A 15,626-nucleotide genomic window follows, 5' to 3' on the forward strand; every position below is an offset into this window, starting at 1 on the left:
CACGCCCTGCTAATTTTTGTATTTTTAGTAGAGACAAGATTTCACCATGTTGACCAGGCTAGTCTCGAACTCCTGACCTCAAGTGATCCACCCACCTCGGCCTACCAAAGTGCTGGGCTTACAGGTGTGAGCCACCGTGCCTGGCTGACATTTATTATTTTCTTCTACTTTGGATCTAATTTTTTCTAGCTTCTTAATGTGGAAGCTTAGAGTGTTAATTTTTAAACCTTTCTTTTTTTCTAATGTAATCATAAATGTGTAAATTGACTTTTAAGCAGTGTTTTAGCTGTGTCCTACAAATTTGGATATATTGTGTTTTCATAGTTATGTAGTTGAAAATATTTTCTAGTTTCACTTGTGACTTCTTTCTTGATCCGTGGGTTATTTAGAAATGGGGTGCTTACTTTCCAGATATTTGAGATTCTTTGTGATATATTTTTATTAGTTATTTTTCATTTGATTTAGGTCAGAGAACATACTCTGTATGACTTCAATCTTTGGAAATATGAGATTTGTTTTATGGCCCACGAGATGGTCTATCTTGGTTAAAATTCAGTGTGCACTTATATAGAATATATATTCTGCAGTTGTTGGATGTATTGTTTAAATGCCAGTTAGATAAAGTTGATTGATAGTGCTTTTCGAACCTTTTATGTTTTTATTTTTTGGATCTGTTTCTTTCACTTACTGGGAGAAGAGTGTTAAAATATCCAACTATAATTGTGGGTTTCTTGGTTACCTCCTTTAGTGCTGTCAGGTTTTGCTTCATGCATTTTGAAGCTCTGTTGTAATAAGCATACACATTTACAACTATTATGTCTTCTTTATGAACTAACCATTTTAACATATGAAATTTCTCTCTGTCTCTGTCTCTTTCTCTCTGACAGAGAAATTTCATATGTTAAAAGGGTTAGTTCAAAAGGTTGTTTCTTTATTGTGGTTTTCAGAAATTTGCTTGTGATGCTTTTTGTCTTCACTTTTATATGAATAGAACTGCTCTGCCTTCCTCATGATTAGTGTTTGTATGAAATTCTTTTTCCATTCTTGTTTTCTAAATTGTCTTATGTCTAAACTATGTCTATATCTTTATCTATCTATCTATCTATCTATCTATCTATCTATCTATCTAGGTTTGCTTTTCTATCCAGTCTAACAATCATTGCCTTTAATTAGAATGTTTGATACATTTGTATTCAGTGTAATTATTGATATGGTTAGGTTTAAATTCATTATCTTATTTGTTTTATGGTTGTACTTTTGGTTTTTGTTTGGATTGTTGTTACCTTTTTGCTTCCTTCTCTTCTTCTAGATTAATGTATTTTTCCTTTTTTTAGTATTTTATGCTTTTCTCTTCTCTTGGCTTTGTTTTTAGTAGCTCTAAGGATTACATTGTACTTGATGATTATGTCATACCTATTGTGATCATATCTACAGTGAATTAAAATTATACCACTGTGAGTATAAGAGCCTTCCAAGAGTTCACTTATATTTTACTCCTTTCCTTCCTTTGTGCTATTGCTGTCATACACTATTTTTTCTATATGAAAGAAAATCCTGGCCAGGCCTGGTGGCTCACGCCTATAGTCTCAGCAGTTTGGGAAGCTGAGGTGGGAGGATTGCTTGAGACCAAGAGTTTGAGACCAGCCTGGCCAAAATAGCGAGACCTCATCTCAACAAAACATAAAAGAATTAGCTGGGTGTGGTGGTGTGGACCTATAGTCCCAGCTACTCTGGAGGCTTAGGGGAAGGATTGCTTGAGCCCAGGAGCTCCAGGCTGCAGTGGGCCCTGAGGGTGCTACTGTATTCCAGCCTGGGCGACAGAGCAAGATCCTGTCTCAAAAACAAACAAACAAACAACAACAAAAAAACCCAAAAAACTTCACTATAAATTGAAATTATTAAATAAGAGAATCCCCATAATTATTTTTGTTTAGACAATCAGTTCCTTTTTAAAAAAGTTAAGAAATGAAAAAAAAATCTTATGTACCAACTATTTACGATTTCTTGCATTCTTCCTTTATGTAAATTTGAAGTATGATATGACCTCATTTTCTTTTAGCCTGAAGTATTAATTGTACATCAAGTCTGCTGGTGACACATTCTCTCAGATTTTATCTGAAAATGTCTTTATTATGTCTTAATTTTTGAAGGATAATTTACTTGGGAATAGATTTCTAGTTTTTTTCTTTCAGCATTTTTAATAATGTTCTGTTGTCTTCTGGCTTGCATAGTTTTTGATGATACCTAAGCAGAAGTTTTTAATCATTATCTATGTGATATCTTTTTTTTTTTTGCATGTGAATCATCATTTATTTAATTTTATTTAAGTTGATGGATATTCCAATTGGATACTTCCAATTGGATACTTCCAATTCTTTTTTTTTTACTGTAATAAACAACTTCATGATAATTGTTTTATTTATATCTTTGCATTCTTGCCTATTTTCTTTCTTTTTTTTTTTTTATTGATCATTCTTGGGTGTTTCTTGCAGAGAGGGATTTGGCAGGGTCACAGGACAATAGTGGAGGGAAGGTCAGCAGATAGATGAACAAGTGAACAAAGGTCTCTGGTTTTCCTTGGCAGAGGACCCTGCGGCCTTCCGTAGTGTTTGTGTCCCTGGGTACTTGAGATTAGGGAGTGGTGATGACTTTTAACGAGCATGCTGCCTTCAAGCATCTGTTTCACAAAGCACATCTTGCACCGCCCGTAATCCATTCAACCCTGAGTGGACACAGCACATGTTTCAGAGAGCACAGAGTTGGGGGTAAGGTCACAGATCAACAGGATCCCAAGGCAGAAGAATTTTTCTTAGTACAGAACAAAATGAAAAGTCTCCCATGTCTACCTCTTTCTACACAGGCACAGCAACCATCCGATTTCTCAATCTTTTCCCCACCTTTCCCCCCTTTCTATTCCACAAAACCGCCATTGTCATCATGGCCCATTCTCAATGAGCTGTTGGGTACACCTCCCAGACAGGGTGGTGGCCGGGTAGAGGGGCTCCTCACTTCCCAGTAGGGGTGGCCGGGCAGAAGCGCCCCTCACCTCCCAGACGGGGCGGCTGGCTGGGCAGTGGGCTGACCCCCCCACCTCCCTCCCGGACGGGGTGGCTGGCCGGGCAGAGGGGCTCCTCACTTCCCAGTAAGGGCGGCTGGGCAGAGGCGCCCCTCACCTCCCGGATGGGGCGGCTGGCCGGGCGGGGGGCTGACCCCCCCACTTCCCTCCCAGACGGGGCAGCTGGCCGGGCAGAGGGGCTCCTCACTTCCCAGTAGGGGCAGCCGGGCAGAGGCGCCCCTCACCTCCCGGACGAGGCGGCTGGCCGGGCGGGGGGCTGACTCCCCCACCTCCCTCCCGGACGGGGCGGCTGGCCTGGCGGGGGCTGACCCCCACCTCCCTCCCGGACGGGGTGGCTGCCGGGCGGAGACGCTCCTCACTTCCCAGACGGGGTGGCTGCCGGGTGGAGGGGCTCCTCACTTCTCAGACGGGGCGGCTGCCGGGCGGAGGGGCTCCTCACTTCTCAGACGGGGCGGTTGCCAGGCAGAGGGTCTCCTCACTTCTCGGACGGGGCGGCCAGGCAGAGACACTCCTCACATCCCAGACGGGGCGGCAGGGCAGAGGCGCTCCCCACACCTCAGACGATGGGCGGCCGGGCAGAGACGCTCCTCACTTCCTAGATGGGATGGTGGCCGGGAAGAGGCGCTCCTCACTTCCTAGATGGGATGGCGGCCGGGCAGAGACGCTCCTCACTTTCCAGACTGGGAAGCCAGGCAGAGGGGCTCCTCACATCCCAGACGATGGGCGGCCAGGCAGAGACGCTCCTCACTTCCCAGACGGGGTGGCGGCCGGGCAGAGGCTGCAATCTCGTCACTTTGGGAGGCCAAGGCAGGCGGCTGGGAGGTGGAGGTTGTAACGAGCTGAGATCTCGCCACTGCACTCCAGCCTGGGCACCATTGAGCACTGAGTGAAGGAGACTCCATCTGCAATCCCGGCACCTCCGGAGGCCGAGGCTGGCGGATCACTCGCGGTTAGGAGCTGGAGACCAGCCCGGCCAATACAGCGAAACCCCGTCTCCACCAAAAAAGTACGAAAACCAGTCAGGCGTGGCGGCGCGCGCGCACTCGGCAGGCTGAGGCAGGAGAATCAGGCAGGGAGGTTGCAGTGAGCCGAGATGGCAGCAGTACAGTCCAGCTTTGGCTCGGCATCAGAGGGAGACCGTGGAAAGAGAGGGAGAGGGAGACCGTGGGGAGACGGAGAGGGAGAGGGAGAGGGAGATGATTCTTATGTGATACCTTTTTTTTTTTCCTTTGTCTGCTTTTAAGGTTTTCCCTTTTTATTGTGGTTTTCAAAAATTTGGTTGTTATGTGCTAGGTTTAGTTTTCTTTGTATTTATCCTGACTGGGACTTTCTGAGCTTCTTGGGTCTATAAATTTATATATATGTACATACATATTCAGAAAAGTTTTGAACATTATTTTATTGAAGCTGTTTTTCTGTTTATCCTCCTTTATTCTTTTTCCCTTGGGGACACAGTTCATGTGTGTTAGACTGATAGTGTTTCATGAGTCACAGGGACTCTGTTTTATTTTTCTCAGTATTTTTTCTTTCTGTGCCTCGGTTTGTACAGTTTCAATTATTCTGTACTTAGGTTCTCTAATCTTTTATTCTACAGTATCCAATCTGCTGTTAAGCCCATACAGTCAATGTTTTTGTCTCAAATAATGTATTTTTTCAATTGTAGATTTTCGTTTTGAATCTTTTTAATATATTCTGTTTTTCTACTGAGGATCTCTGTCTGTTAATTCATTCTATCTTTTCCTTTAAATACTTAGATGTAGTTTTAATAGCTTGTTTTAATTTCTTGTTTTGCCATAACAAATTACCATAAACATAGTGGCTTAAAATAATATAAATTTATTATCTTACAGTTTTGGAAATTAGAAGGCTGAAATGGTACTCACTGAGCAAAAACCAAGATGTCAGCAGGGCTGTGTTTCTGGAAGCTCTAGGAAAGTGTTTTCTTTCCTTTTTCAGCTTCTAAGGGGCTACCTGCCTTCCTTGGCTCTTGGCCTCCTTCTGTCTTCAAAGCCCACAATAGCCAATGAGTCTTTTTCCTAGTTTGTCCCTCTGATACTGACACTTCTGCTTTGTCTTCAACATTTAAGGATCTTTGTGATTGTACCACTTGGATAATCTAGGATATGCTCCCTATTTTAAGGTCAGCTGATTGGCAACCTTAACTGCATCTGCAATCTTAATTCTCCTATGTTATATAATACAGTCACAGGTTCTAGGCATTAGGATATAGATATCTTTGAGAGGCCACTGTTCTGCCTACTGCATAACTCTTTTTAAAAATTCTTCTTTGGTAATTCTAATATCTGTTTCATTTTGGATTTGTTTCTGTTTACTTTTCATGCCCCTACCCCCCCCACCCCACCCCTACTTCCCTGACATTTTGTTGATTCCTTGCATGTCTGATAATTTTTTGTTACATGCTGAATATTTTGGATATCATATTATTGACAGTTTGAAATTTATCTTTTTTAACTAAGTATCACATTTTGTTTTGGTGGGCAATCAAATTTTCGATGGACCAATTAGATCTTTTCAACGTTTGTTTTTAATCTTTAGATTATTACCTTAGCCTTAGAGTATTTTACCTCTAAGGCTAAAGTAGCCTTACTCCTAAGCTGTGTGTCAACAACTGTGTAGAGTTTGAGATTTTATTCTATTTACGTGCTAACTGGTTAGCCTCTTATGGTTTCATTGATGCTATCAGAAGACGTGAGTTTCTGTGATCAGAGATAGAGGACTTTATTATCTATGGCACAAGTGACATGAGCATCAATAATTTGTGTCAGTTTTTCTTGCCCCTAAATCACAGGAGTGGGGTGTGAATGCACCCAGGTGGTTGCCTGCAAATGCAGTTGGATACGTTATAGAAGAGGAACCCTGAGTGTAGGAAACCCAGGTAGCATATAGTGTGCAGTAAGCATGCCTGCTTTTTGCTGTTGGAGGCAGATACTTTAGGCAAATGTTGTTTTATTACACTTTGCTTTGTTGTGCTTTTTAGGTATTGCATTTTTTAAAAACTGAAGGTTTGTAGCAGCCCTGCTTTGAGCAAGTCTACTGGTGCCATTTTTTTTTTTTAACAGCATGTGCTCACTTTGTGTCTCTGTGTCACATTTTGGTAACTCTTCCAGTATTTAAAACATTTTCTGACGGGGTCTTAAGATGGCTGCCAGGTGACCGCTTCCTGACAGACGAAAAGATGTGGAGTGGGCTGCTACCTCCTGGCCTAAATGAAAGTGATGTTGAGTGAAACTCTGAAGATGAAGCTACATTGGAGAACTCTGGACTTAACTTACAAGAAGATAAAGAGGATGGGAGCATCAGAAAAACAGAAATCATAGATTCTCGATAGATGAACCCAAAACTGAAACAGAGTCGAATGTAAATGCCTATGAAGAGTGTCCTTCTGGAATTCCCCTAGATATGTAGAATATATTTTAAGAATTGCATAAAAAACATTCTGAACAGAAAAACGCAACCTCAAGATTCAGAGGGAAAAAAAGAAAACGCTCCAGAAAAGATAAATTGAGGAATGAAAAAGAATCTCACAATGAACAGTTCTCAAATGAAACCCAGTGGAAGGAGCTTACTCAGTATTTTGGAGTCAGTGATTGATTTGAACCCCATGTTAAAAGGAAAAATGTTGAGAAATCAGGCCTTGAAGAGAGGATAGACCAGGCTGTGGAGGAGTGGAATATTGAGAAGACTGAGGAACTCAGAAACCAGCTAGCTACTCGAGAGCTTGGTGTAAAAATTGCCAAAGCAGTTGCCTGCCACAACTTTGTAAAAGCCAAAAAGGAGGTTGAAAATTCACAGGCTGCCCCCAAAAAGAAGAAACTTGCATGGGAGTTTGAAGCAAAGAAGAGATGGGAAACCCAAAGTGACATGGGATATGCATAACTTGCCAGAGTGCTTCAAGACATTTGTAGACTCAAATGCTCAATTTACTGAGAACGTTTTCCAGCCTGTGTTAAATATGTCAGAAAATTGATAGCACTAGAACAAAAATAAGCATAAAACTTGGGAGTTTGATTATCAGCTCTTTTCAATCTTTCTCTAAGGGCTTTGTCCTATTGAAGTGAATAAAATGAAGCATTCTCATATTTGCATAAGAAATGTAAGAAAAAATATAGAAAAATAGGATAGAATTTTGTTTATTTATTTGTATAGACCCATGGTATAAAATCAGTTTTGCTGTTTTTCGTTCATTTGGCTTAGTGTAGTCAGTGATCTTCTCATACTTTCTTTCTTTCTTTTTTTGAGACAGTCTCTGTCACCCAGGCTAGAGTGCAGTAGCATGATCTTGGCTCACTGCAACTATTGCCTCCTGGGTTCAAGTGCTTCTCATGCCTCAGCCTCCTGAGTAGCTGGGATTACAGGCAAGTGCCACCATGCCCAGCTAATTTCTTTTTGTATTTTTAGTAGAGACGGGTTTTGCTGTGTTGGTTAGGTTGGTCTTGAACTCCTGGCCTGATATGATCCATCTGCCTTAGCCTCCCAAAGTGCTGGGATTACAGGCATGAGCAAACATGCTGGCCTTGTACTTTCTTATCTGTATCCAGTGTAACTACACGTTTACTGGAACTGTGTTTTTAAGATTAACAGTTGTTTATAATGGATTAGTGGTAAATGCCAAAAAGTTTCAATTGACACTGTCTTTACAAATGACTTGACCTTAATGTTATAAAAGGAGTTACTAATTTTTTTATTGGAGGCAGTAGACTTGATATTTCAGAATTGCATAGTAAAAGCAATTTACTAATTTTTTTTGTACTTTCAGATAAACTGTTACAATAAAGAAAGGGGCAGAATGTAGTATTTGGAAGATGATTTACATTAGCAATGCCTAAAAATGTCTTCCTAAGTATCTTTCTCAGCCATGTCATTCTTTAAATTATGGGGTGGTTCTTAGAAGTGAAAATGGTGTAATTGTATTAAGCAGACAGTTGTAACTCAAGATAATATAACTTTGAACCTTCTAAAAATTTTCATTATTATTATATATTATTATATATATGTATATATATATAAAATAAGGTGATCTGTTATCAGTGATCTTTGATGTTATTGTTGTAATTGTTTTGCGGTACCATGAACCATGCCCATATAATATGGCAAACTTGATTGATAAATGTATGTGTTCTAACAAGAGAGATGGGGGCACCCCAGACCAGCTGTTGCCCCATCTCTCTCCCTCTCCTGGGGCTCACTATTCCCTGAGACACAACAACATTGAAATTAGGCCAATTAATAACCCTACAGTGGCCTCTAAGTGTCCAAGTGAAAGGAAGACTCACATGTATTTCACTTGAAATATAATGCTAGAAGTGATAAAGCTTAGTGAGGAAGGCATTTAAAAAGCTGAGATAGGCTGAAAGCCAGGCCTTTTGCACCCGACTAACTGTTTGTGCCAGGTTGTGAATGCAAAGGGAAAGTTCTTGAAGGAAATGAAAAGTGCTACTCCAGTGCACACACAAATGATAAAGAAGCAAAACACCCTTATTGCTGAGGTGGAGAAAGTTTTAGTGGTCTGGATGGAACCATCCACAAACCATCCACAACATTGCTTTAAGTCACAGCCTAATCCAGAGCAAGGTCTTACCTCTCTTCAATTCTGTGAAGGCTGAGAGAGATGTGGAAGCAGCAGAAGAAAAATTTGAAGCTAGCAGAGGTTGGTTCATGAGATAAGGAAAGAAGCCATCTCTGTAACATGAAAGTGTGTATGGTGAAGCAGCAAGTGCTGATGTAGAAGTTGTAGCAAGTTATCCAGAAGATCTAGCTAAGATCATTGATGAAGGTGGCTACATTAAACAACTGATTTTCAGTGTAGATGAAACAGCCTTATATTAAAAGAAGATGCCATGTAAGGCTTTCTGAGCTAGAAAGAAGTCAGTTACTGCCTTCTGAGTTTCAAAGTACAGGCTGACTCTTGTTATGGGCTAATGTAGCTAGTGACTTGAAGTTGAAGCCAGTGCTCGTATATAAATTCAAAAATCCCAGGGCCCTTACAAATTATGCTGAATCTACTCTGCCTGTGCTCTATAAATGGAATAACAAAGCCTAAATGACAGCACATCTGTTTGTAGCATGGCTTATCGAATATTCTAGGGCCACTGTTAAGACCTACTGCTTAGAAAAAAAGATTTCTTTTAAAATATTAAAATGTACCTGTTTACCCAAGAGCTCTGATGGAGATATACAAGAAGACAAAAGTTTTAATGCTTGCTAACACAATATCCATTCTGCAGCCCATGGATCAAAGAGTAATTTTGACTTTCAAGTTTTATATCATTAAGTCTAAATGTAAGAAATACATTTTGAAAGGCTATAGATGCCCTAGATACTGATTCCTCTGATGGATCTTGGCAAAGTACATTGAAAAATCTCTTTGGTGAATGGAAAGGATTCACCATTCTAGATGTCATTAAGAATATTTCATGATTCATGGGAGGAGGTCAAAATATCGACATTAACAGAAGTTCGAAACAAATCGATTCCAACCGTCATGAATGACTTTGGAGGGATTTAAGACTTCAGTGGCGTAAGTAACACAGATGTGGTGGATATAACAAGAGAGCTAGAATTAGAAGTAAATCCTGAATATGTGACTGAATTGCTGCTATCTTATGATAAAACTTTGATGTATGAGGAGTTGCTTCTTACGGATGAGCAAAGAATGTGATTTCTTAAGATGGAATCTACTGGTGAAGCTGCTCTGAACATTGTTGAGATGACAACCAAGGGTTTAGAATATTACATAAACTTATATGATAAAGCAGGGAAGGGTTTGAGAGGACTGACTCCAATTTTTTTTTCTGTGATGGGGTCTTGCTATGTTGCCCAGGCTGGCCTTGAACACCTGGGCTCAAGCAGTCCTACTGCCTCAGCCTCCGTAGCAGCTAGGACTTCAGGCCTGCACTATTGTAACCAGCTTAGATTGACACTACTTTTGAAAGATGTTCTACTGTGGATAAAATGCTATCAAACCACATCTTATGGTACAAAGAAATCTTTTGTGAAAGGAAGAATCAATTGTTGTGGCAAACTTAATTGTTGCCTTATTTTAAGAAATTCCACAGCCATCCTAGCCTTCAGCAACCCCCAGGCTGATCAGTTAGCAGCCATCAACATTGAGGCAGAGCCTCCACCAAAAAAAAGATTACAACTTGCTGAAGGCTCAGAAGATTGTTAGCATTTCTTAAAGCAATAACATATTTTTAAGTTAGAGTTTGTACATTTTTAAAGACATAATGCTATTGCACACTTAATTGACTACAGTATAGTGTGAACATAACTTTTATATGCACTAGGAAACCACAAAATTTGTGTGACTTGCTTTATTGTGATACTCATTTTATTGAGGTGATCTGGAACTGAACCTGCAATATCTTCAAGGTATATCTGTGTTTCTGTCTTCCAAGGCTATAAGGTAATGTGCCCTCTGCTTGGGATGGAGACTGTTTTCTAAGGGTGTTTGATTTAATCTTGTTAATATCATGTTAATAGCTTAAAACTTTGTTAATGATTACTTCCCCTGTCAGTCAGTCATCCTGGAAAAGATAGTCTGGAATAAAACCCAGTCATTTATCCGGGCTCTAAAGAAGTGAAGTGAAGTGAGAGACCCCTGGAATTGTCTCCTAACAGTGTGACCTTTCTGAGGTGTCTCAGTTGAATTCCTCACATGTCCATGGTTTTATCTGCTTGTTCTGTCTCTTGGTTCTATGTGACCACCAGAATCTCCATTCAGCTATTCACTGACAGACATTGTCAAGAGTGTCACCCTGCACATATGCAACCTAGTGTTTGGCCAGAGACTTAATATGACCCTTATACAGATTTCTGATGCTCCTTGTATTTGATATTGTCTTCCACAAATTTTGCTTCATCTCCAAACTTTATTCTCTTTTTCCGCTGCTCAGAAAGACTGTAGTTCTTTGTGTGCTACAGTTCTGAAAGTGCCTTCAGACAGAAAGCCAGGGAGATTGTAGTGCTTTTTTTCCCAGAGACCACAGTCTTGCTTTTCCTATTGCTCAACTTTTAAAAATATTTGTTTCAAATATTTTGTACAGTTTTACTTTATTTTACATTGTCTATGGTGGGCCAGCTGGTTTGTGCCTGTTAACTGCTTCATGACCAAAAGTGAAGTCTCCTATCACTTTAATTTGCATTATTTATGAATATGTAGTATTATGCCAGCTAGACTGCAAGATTGATAAAGTCAGAGATGTTATCTTTTCTTCTTTTAAAAATTCTTTAGAGTATTATATAAGTAGGTACTCAGTAAATGTGTCTTGTTCCACAAAGCACACAGTAGAAATATGAGACTGAAGTATAAAAATTCTGTCCCTTGATATTATTGTTATGGTAATGATGAGAATTAGGATGTTATATGACAGATTAGTTTGTGGTTATTTACCTCTAGGTAAACATATGCCTACAGTTGATAACATAAAACATTTTATGAACTGAGTTTTTGAAAGAAAAAATTGCTAAAGAAATTAGATTGCTGTATTAGATGGTATCGACCAATACTTGAAATAGTGCCATTGTATTATATTTAACATTTCTCCTTGTAATGTAAATTTGTGTACTAATTTACAGATTGAAAGGGATTTTACATATATTATTTTAAATTAATTTTGATTTTCTCAGCAACTCTCTATGTTAGGTTCAGTAGCTATCCTCATTTTATTGAGCAAATTAAAGCTCAGTGAAGTTCTTTCATACTTAAGATTCCAAAGTTATAAAGTGGAAGAGCTGAGACTGCAAATTGAATCTCTAAATGAAGTTTAATGTTCTTTCTGCCTTTCTGCATACCATAGGTGTGGGTTGCCACGTTTATTTTAGTTCTTTTTTTTCTTTTTGAGTGTATGTAGTTTATGCCCATTTTATTCATTCTGTGTATAGGTTTATGAAACTGAAATTTTAAATTCTTTACCTGGTGAGATTGTATAGATACCAATGTTTTAAGTTTTGTGCCTGTTAAATATTTGAAACTACTTTTAGAAGTTTTATTAAATAGTAAATCTTTGGTAATGGCATAAAAGGTATGTTTTTGTGTTACTTTATAATTACTTTAAATTGTCAATTTGATAATTAGGTTCAAACGATTGTGCAGAAATGTGTTAAAGATTGTGTATTGACATTCTCACATTAGGCTTGTTCTACTTTGAAGATTAATATTCTGACATTAGAATTTTAAAAGTATATTTGTAGTTTAAAACTGCTTTAATGATTATTTGCTCTATAAATATGCATAAATAAGGATGGCATCATTGTAATCGCTTTAAACCCTTTTTTGGGTAATACATCCTTAGTTGGGTTGAGTTGGAAGTGATGATCTTTGGAATATGCACATGAATTAATTGGTTACTCTATCTTGGGATATGTCAGAAGTACTAATGCTTCAGTGAGAGGACTCTGGCAGGAGATGTTATTTTTTACCAGCCAGTGGTGTTTATCTTGATTTGAAGGAAGCAAGCTTTATCAACATAGAGGATAATGATTTACTTGTCTTATCCTTTCTCTTTGTAGCCTAGAGAAATTCCAGAAAATAGTCTTTTTTTTTTTTTTTAGGAAGAAAATATAGTCTTCATATGAAAAGCTTTGTGTGCTTTTCTGATCAAAATACAGAAGGATTTTTATCTTTTGATCTACTAAATTTACTTATCAACATAGGTGTTAGCTTTGCTTTTCACTCCTTCCTTCAAAATTGTAGCACAGAAATTTGGAAGTCAGGAAAGCAAGTGAATGTGACAAATGCGTATTTATCTTGCAAAAGTGCTTTATAAGTATAGTCTCTTCTTCAGCTTGTCCTTCATACCATTGATAAACTGGACTTTAAAGAACTTATTAATGAAGGTGGCAATTTAGTTCTGCCTGAACCAACAACTAGTTATATGATCTTGCATAAATCATTTTTCCTTTCTTGACTCAAGTTCCTTCAGGTAAACAAAAGCTATAGACTATCCGAAAGCCCCTTGTAATTTAAACATTCTGTCATTTTAATTGTATTATTGTTTAGTTCTTCAACTACATTATCAACTCACTGAAGCAAGGATTTCATCTTCCTTTTGATAGTTCCCACAATATATTGTGTAGCGTATTCGATACAGTAATAGAAATTTGTCTACAACCTCAATTCTCAAACCTTGACTTTCTGAGACTCAGTCTTCCCCATATAGGGATCTCTTGCTCATAATTCCTTTTTTATTCATCCCTCTGCCTTTTCAAATCATTCAAATAAAAGACTTGCCAGGGACCCACAAGGCTCCATATAACTGGCTCAAATCCCCCTTGTTTACATTTCTAACCTCATCCTTTCCCGCTTTTCTCCCTTGCTCTCTTAACTGCAGCCACACTGGCTTCTTGCTATCCCTGGAACAACATCAAGCATGCTCCTTCAAGGGTTTGCATTTTTTGTTTACTTCTAATACACTTTCCCAAGATATCTGCACAAGTAATTTCTTTACCTTTTTCAAGTTTTTGCTCATTGTCAATGAGTCTCACTTTAACCAACTTAACAGAATTAAAATTGCACTCTCCTTCCTTTTGCGCTCATAATTAGGTTATATGCCTGCCAGCCCCAAATCAAACACAAGTTCAGGGCTGTAGTGATTGTCTTTGCTGATGCAAAATTATATTTGATAGTGCAAAATTTTCATAGGGTAACTGAAAGGAACTGTTAAGAATATCTTAGCACATTACATATTCTAATTTAGAGGTAAAGGTCTGATTTCTTAGAAATTGGTGGAAGCATTTTAAGACTCAAATTATGTTTTATTAAGATGAAATCATTTGCTTATTTTCCATCTGTATATCTTCTTTGGTGAAATGTCTGTTCAGCTCTTTCTCTTATATTTTCTTTATTGGGTTGATTTCTTATTACTGAGTTTTGAAAGATTTTAATATATCCAGGATACAATGACTTTGTTGGATTTGCATTTTTTTCTCCCATCTGTATTTTGTCTTTTCATGCTTTTAACTAACATTGTCTTTCACAGAGAATAGTCCTTTCTTTTGATCAGTTTATCAGTTTTGTTTTTATTTTCATTTAGAGTTCATTTAGATTTTCATTTCCTTTTGATTTCTTCTTTGACCGTTGGGTTATTTAGAAGTATGTTATTTAAGTTACAAATATTTGGGGATTTTCCTGTGATGTTTCTGTTATATTTTGATAATGTAATTCCAGAGAATATCATGGTATGACTCGAATCCTTTTAAATCAGTTAGGACTTGCTTTGTGGTGCATTATATGGTTTCTTCTCTTATATGTCCCATATGCACTTAAGGTTTTGTTTTAGATTACAGTTAAGTTATTTGGAAACAGTTTGAACATTTGAGGCTTGCTTTTAAGCTTTGGTAGGTGAAACCAGAGTCATCTTCAGTCCAGTGCTGATTTTGTCCCACTGCTAAGGTATTACCCTCTGAGTACTGTACAGGATACTCTTGTTGATTACGAGGTTTTCCCACTCTGGGTGGTGTGAATGTCAGCTGATCCTGGGATTTCCCCCCCATTTCTTTTGGGTGATTCTTTCCTCAGTGTCTGGTAGTTTCCTCATATGTGTGCACTGATCATCAGCACTAAAGTCTTGGGTGGGTTGGTGGTGAACCTTCTGCAGCTCTCCAGAGCTCTATTCCTGTGCAGCTTCGTCTCTGTTCTCTTCATGGAGTCTAGATGCTTTGGCCTTCCAACCTCATCTCAGGAAGACCACCAGGCTCTGCCTGGGTTTCTCCCACCTTGTGCCACATCCTGGAAACTCCAGATATTAAGACCAATTGTAAGGCTTACCTTGTTTGTTTTATCTCTGTCAGGGATCACTGTCCTGCATTTACTAATGTCTGAAAATTGTTTAATGTATTTTTTTAGATTTTTAGTTGTTAGAGAGAGAGCAAATACAGTTTGTACTTTCTCTTGGCTGGGAGCAGATGTCCTGTTTATGGATGTAAAAGTGCTGCTTTAACATTCTGCATCTATGGTTAGAAGAAAAGCTATGGTAACTAAGTACATGGGTAAATAATGTTTGGGAATATAGTTACCATGGAAGTTCTGAGGATCTTCTGTCATCTTTCTGCCAAAAAGTGATTCTGCATCAGCATCTTCCATGTTGTGTTTCACAGTTAATAACCCAAGTCTTCTATGAGAAAGAAACTGGCCAGATTAGGTCATGTGTTTGACTTATCAGCTCTGGCCTGAGGTCACATTCACCAATTGTGGATGCAACTACTGAAAACCCACCCTGGGTATAAGATGTAGTTCCCAGAAACGAGGGAATTGTTGTGACCTGGCTGTCATTCTGTATGTGGATTTAATGTTGATATTTTTTGGCTTTGAAAGGAAAATACTTCTATGTCTAAATGAGAAAAATAGCACCTTAAATTCAAAATTCAGCATTGTTTCAAAATCATTTGTCATGAAAACTTCTTTTCCAGTTATAATATTAGATACTCCCCTTTGTCCTGTTATATAACAGAGGGTACTCATGCATGCTAATTCATACTGGATCAGTGACAGAGAGGAGAAGAAATGTAATAAACAGGTGTCAGAGAAATC

The 15,626-nt window shown here is 38.6% G+C and overlaps 1 protein-coding gene and 1 pseudogene across 7 annotated transcripts in view; both read left to right on the top strand.

The window, feature by feature from the left end:
- DENND1B (DENN domain containing 1B) overlaps window positions 1-15,626 on the top strand; it is a 265,472-nt gene that overhangs the window by 24,126 nt on the left and 225,720 nt on the right. The window lies entirely within an intron of this gene.
- Window positions 6,037-7,094, top strand: LOC101136326 (protein FAM204A-like; annotated as a pseudogene).

The sequence above is a fragment of the Gorilla gorilla genome, chromosome 1 (genome assembly GCF_029281585.2).
Source record: "Gorilla gorilla gorilla isolate KB3781 chromosome 1, NHGRI_mGorGor1-v2.1_pri, whole genome shotgun sequence".
NCBI classification, from domain to species: Eukaryota; Metazoa; Chordata; class Mammalia; order Primates; family Hominidae; genus Gorilla; species Gorilla gorilla.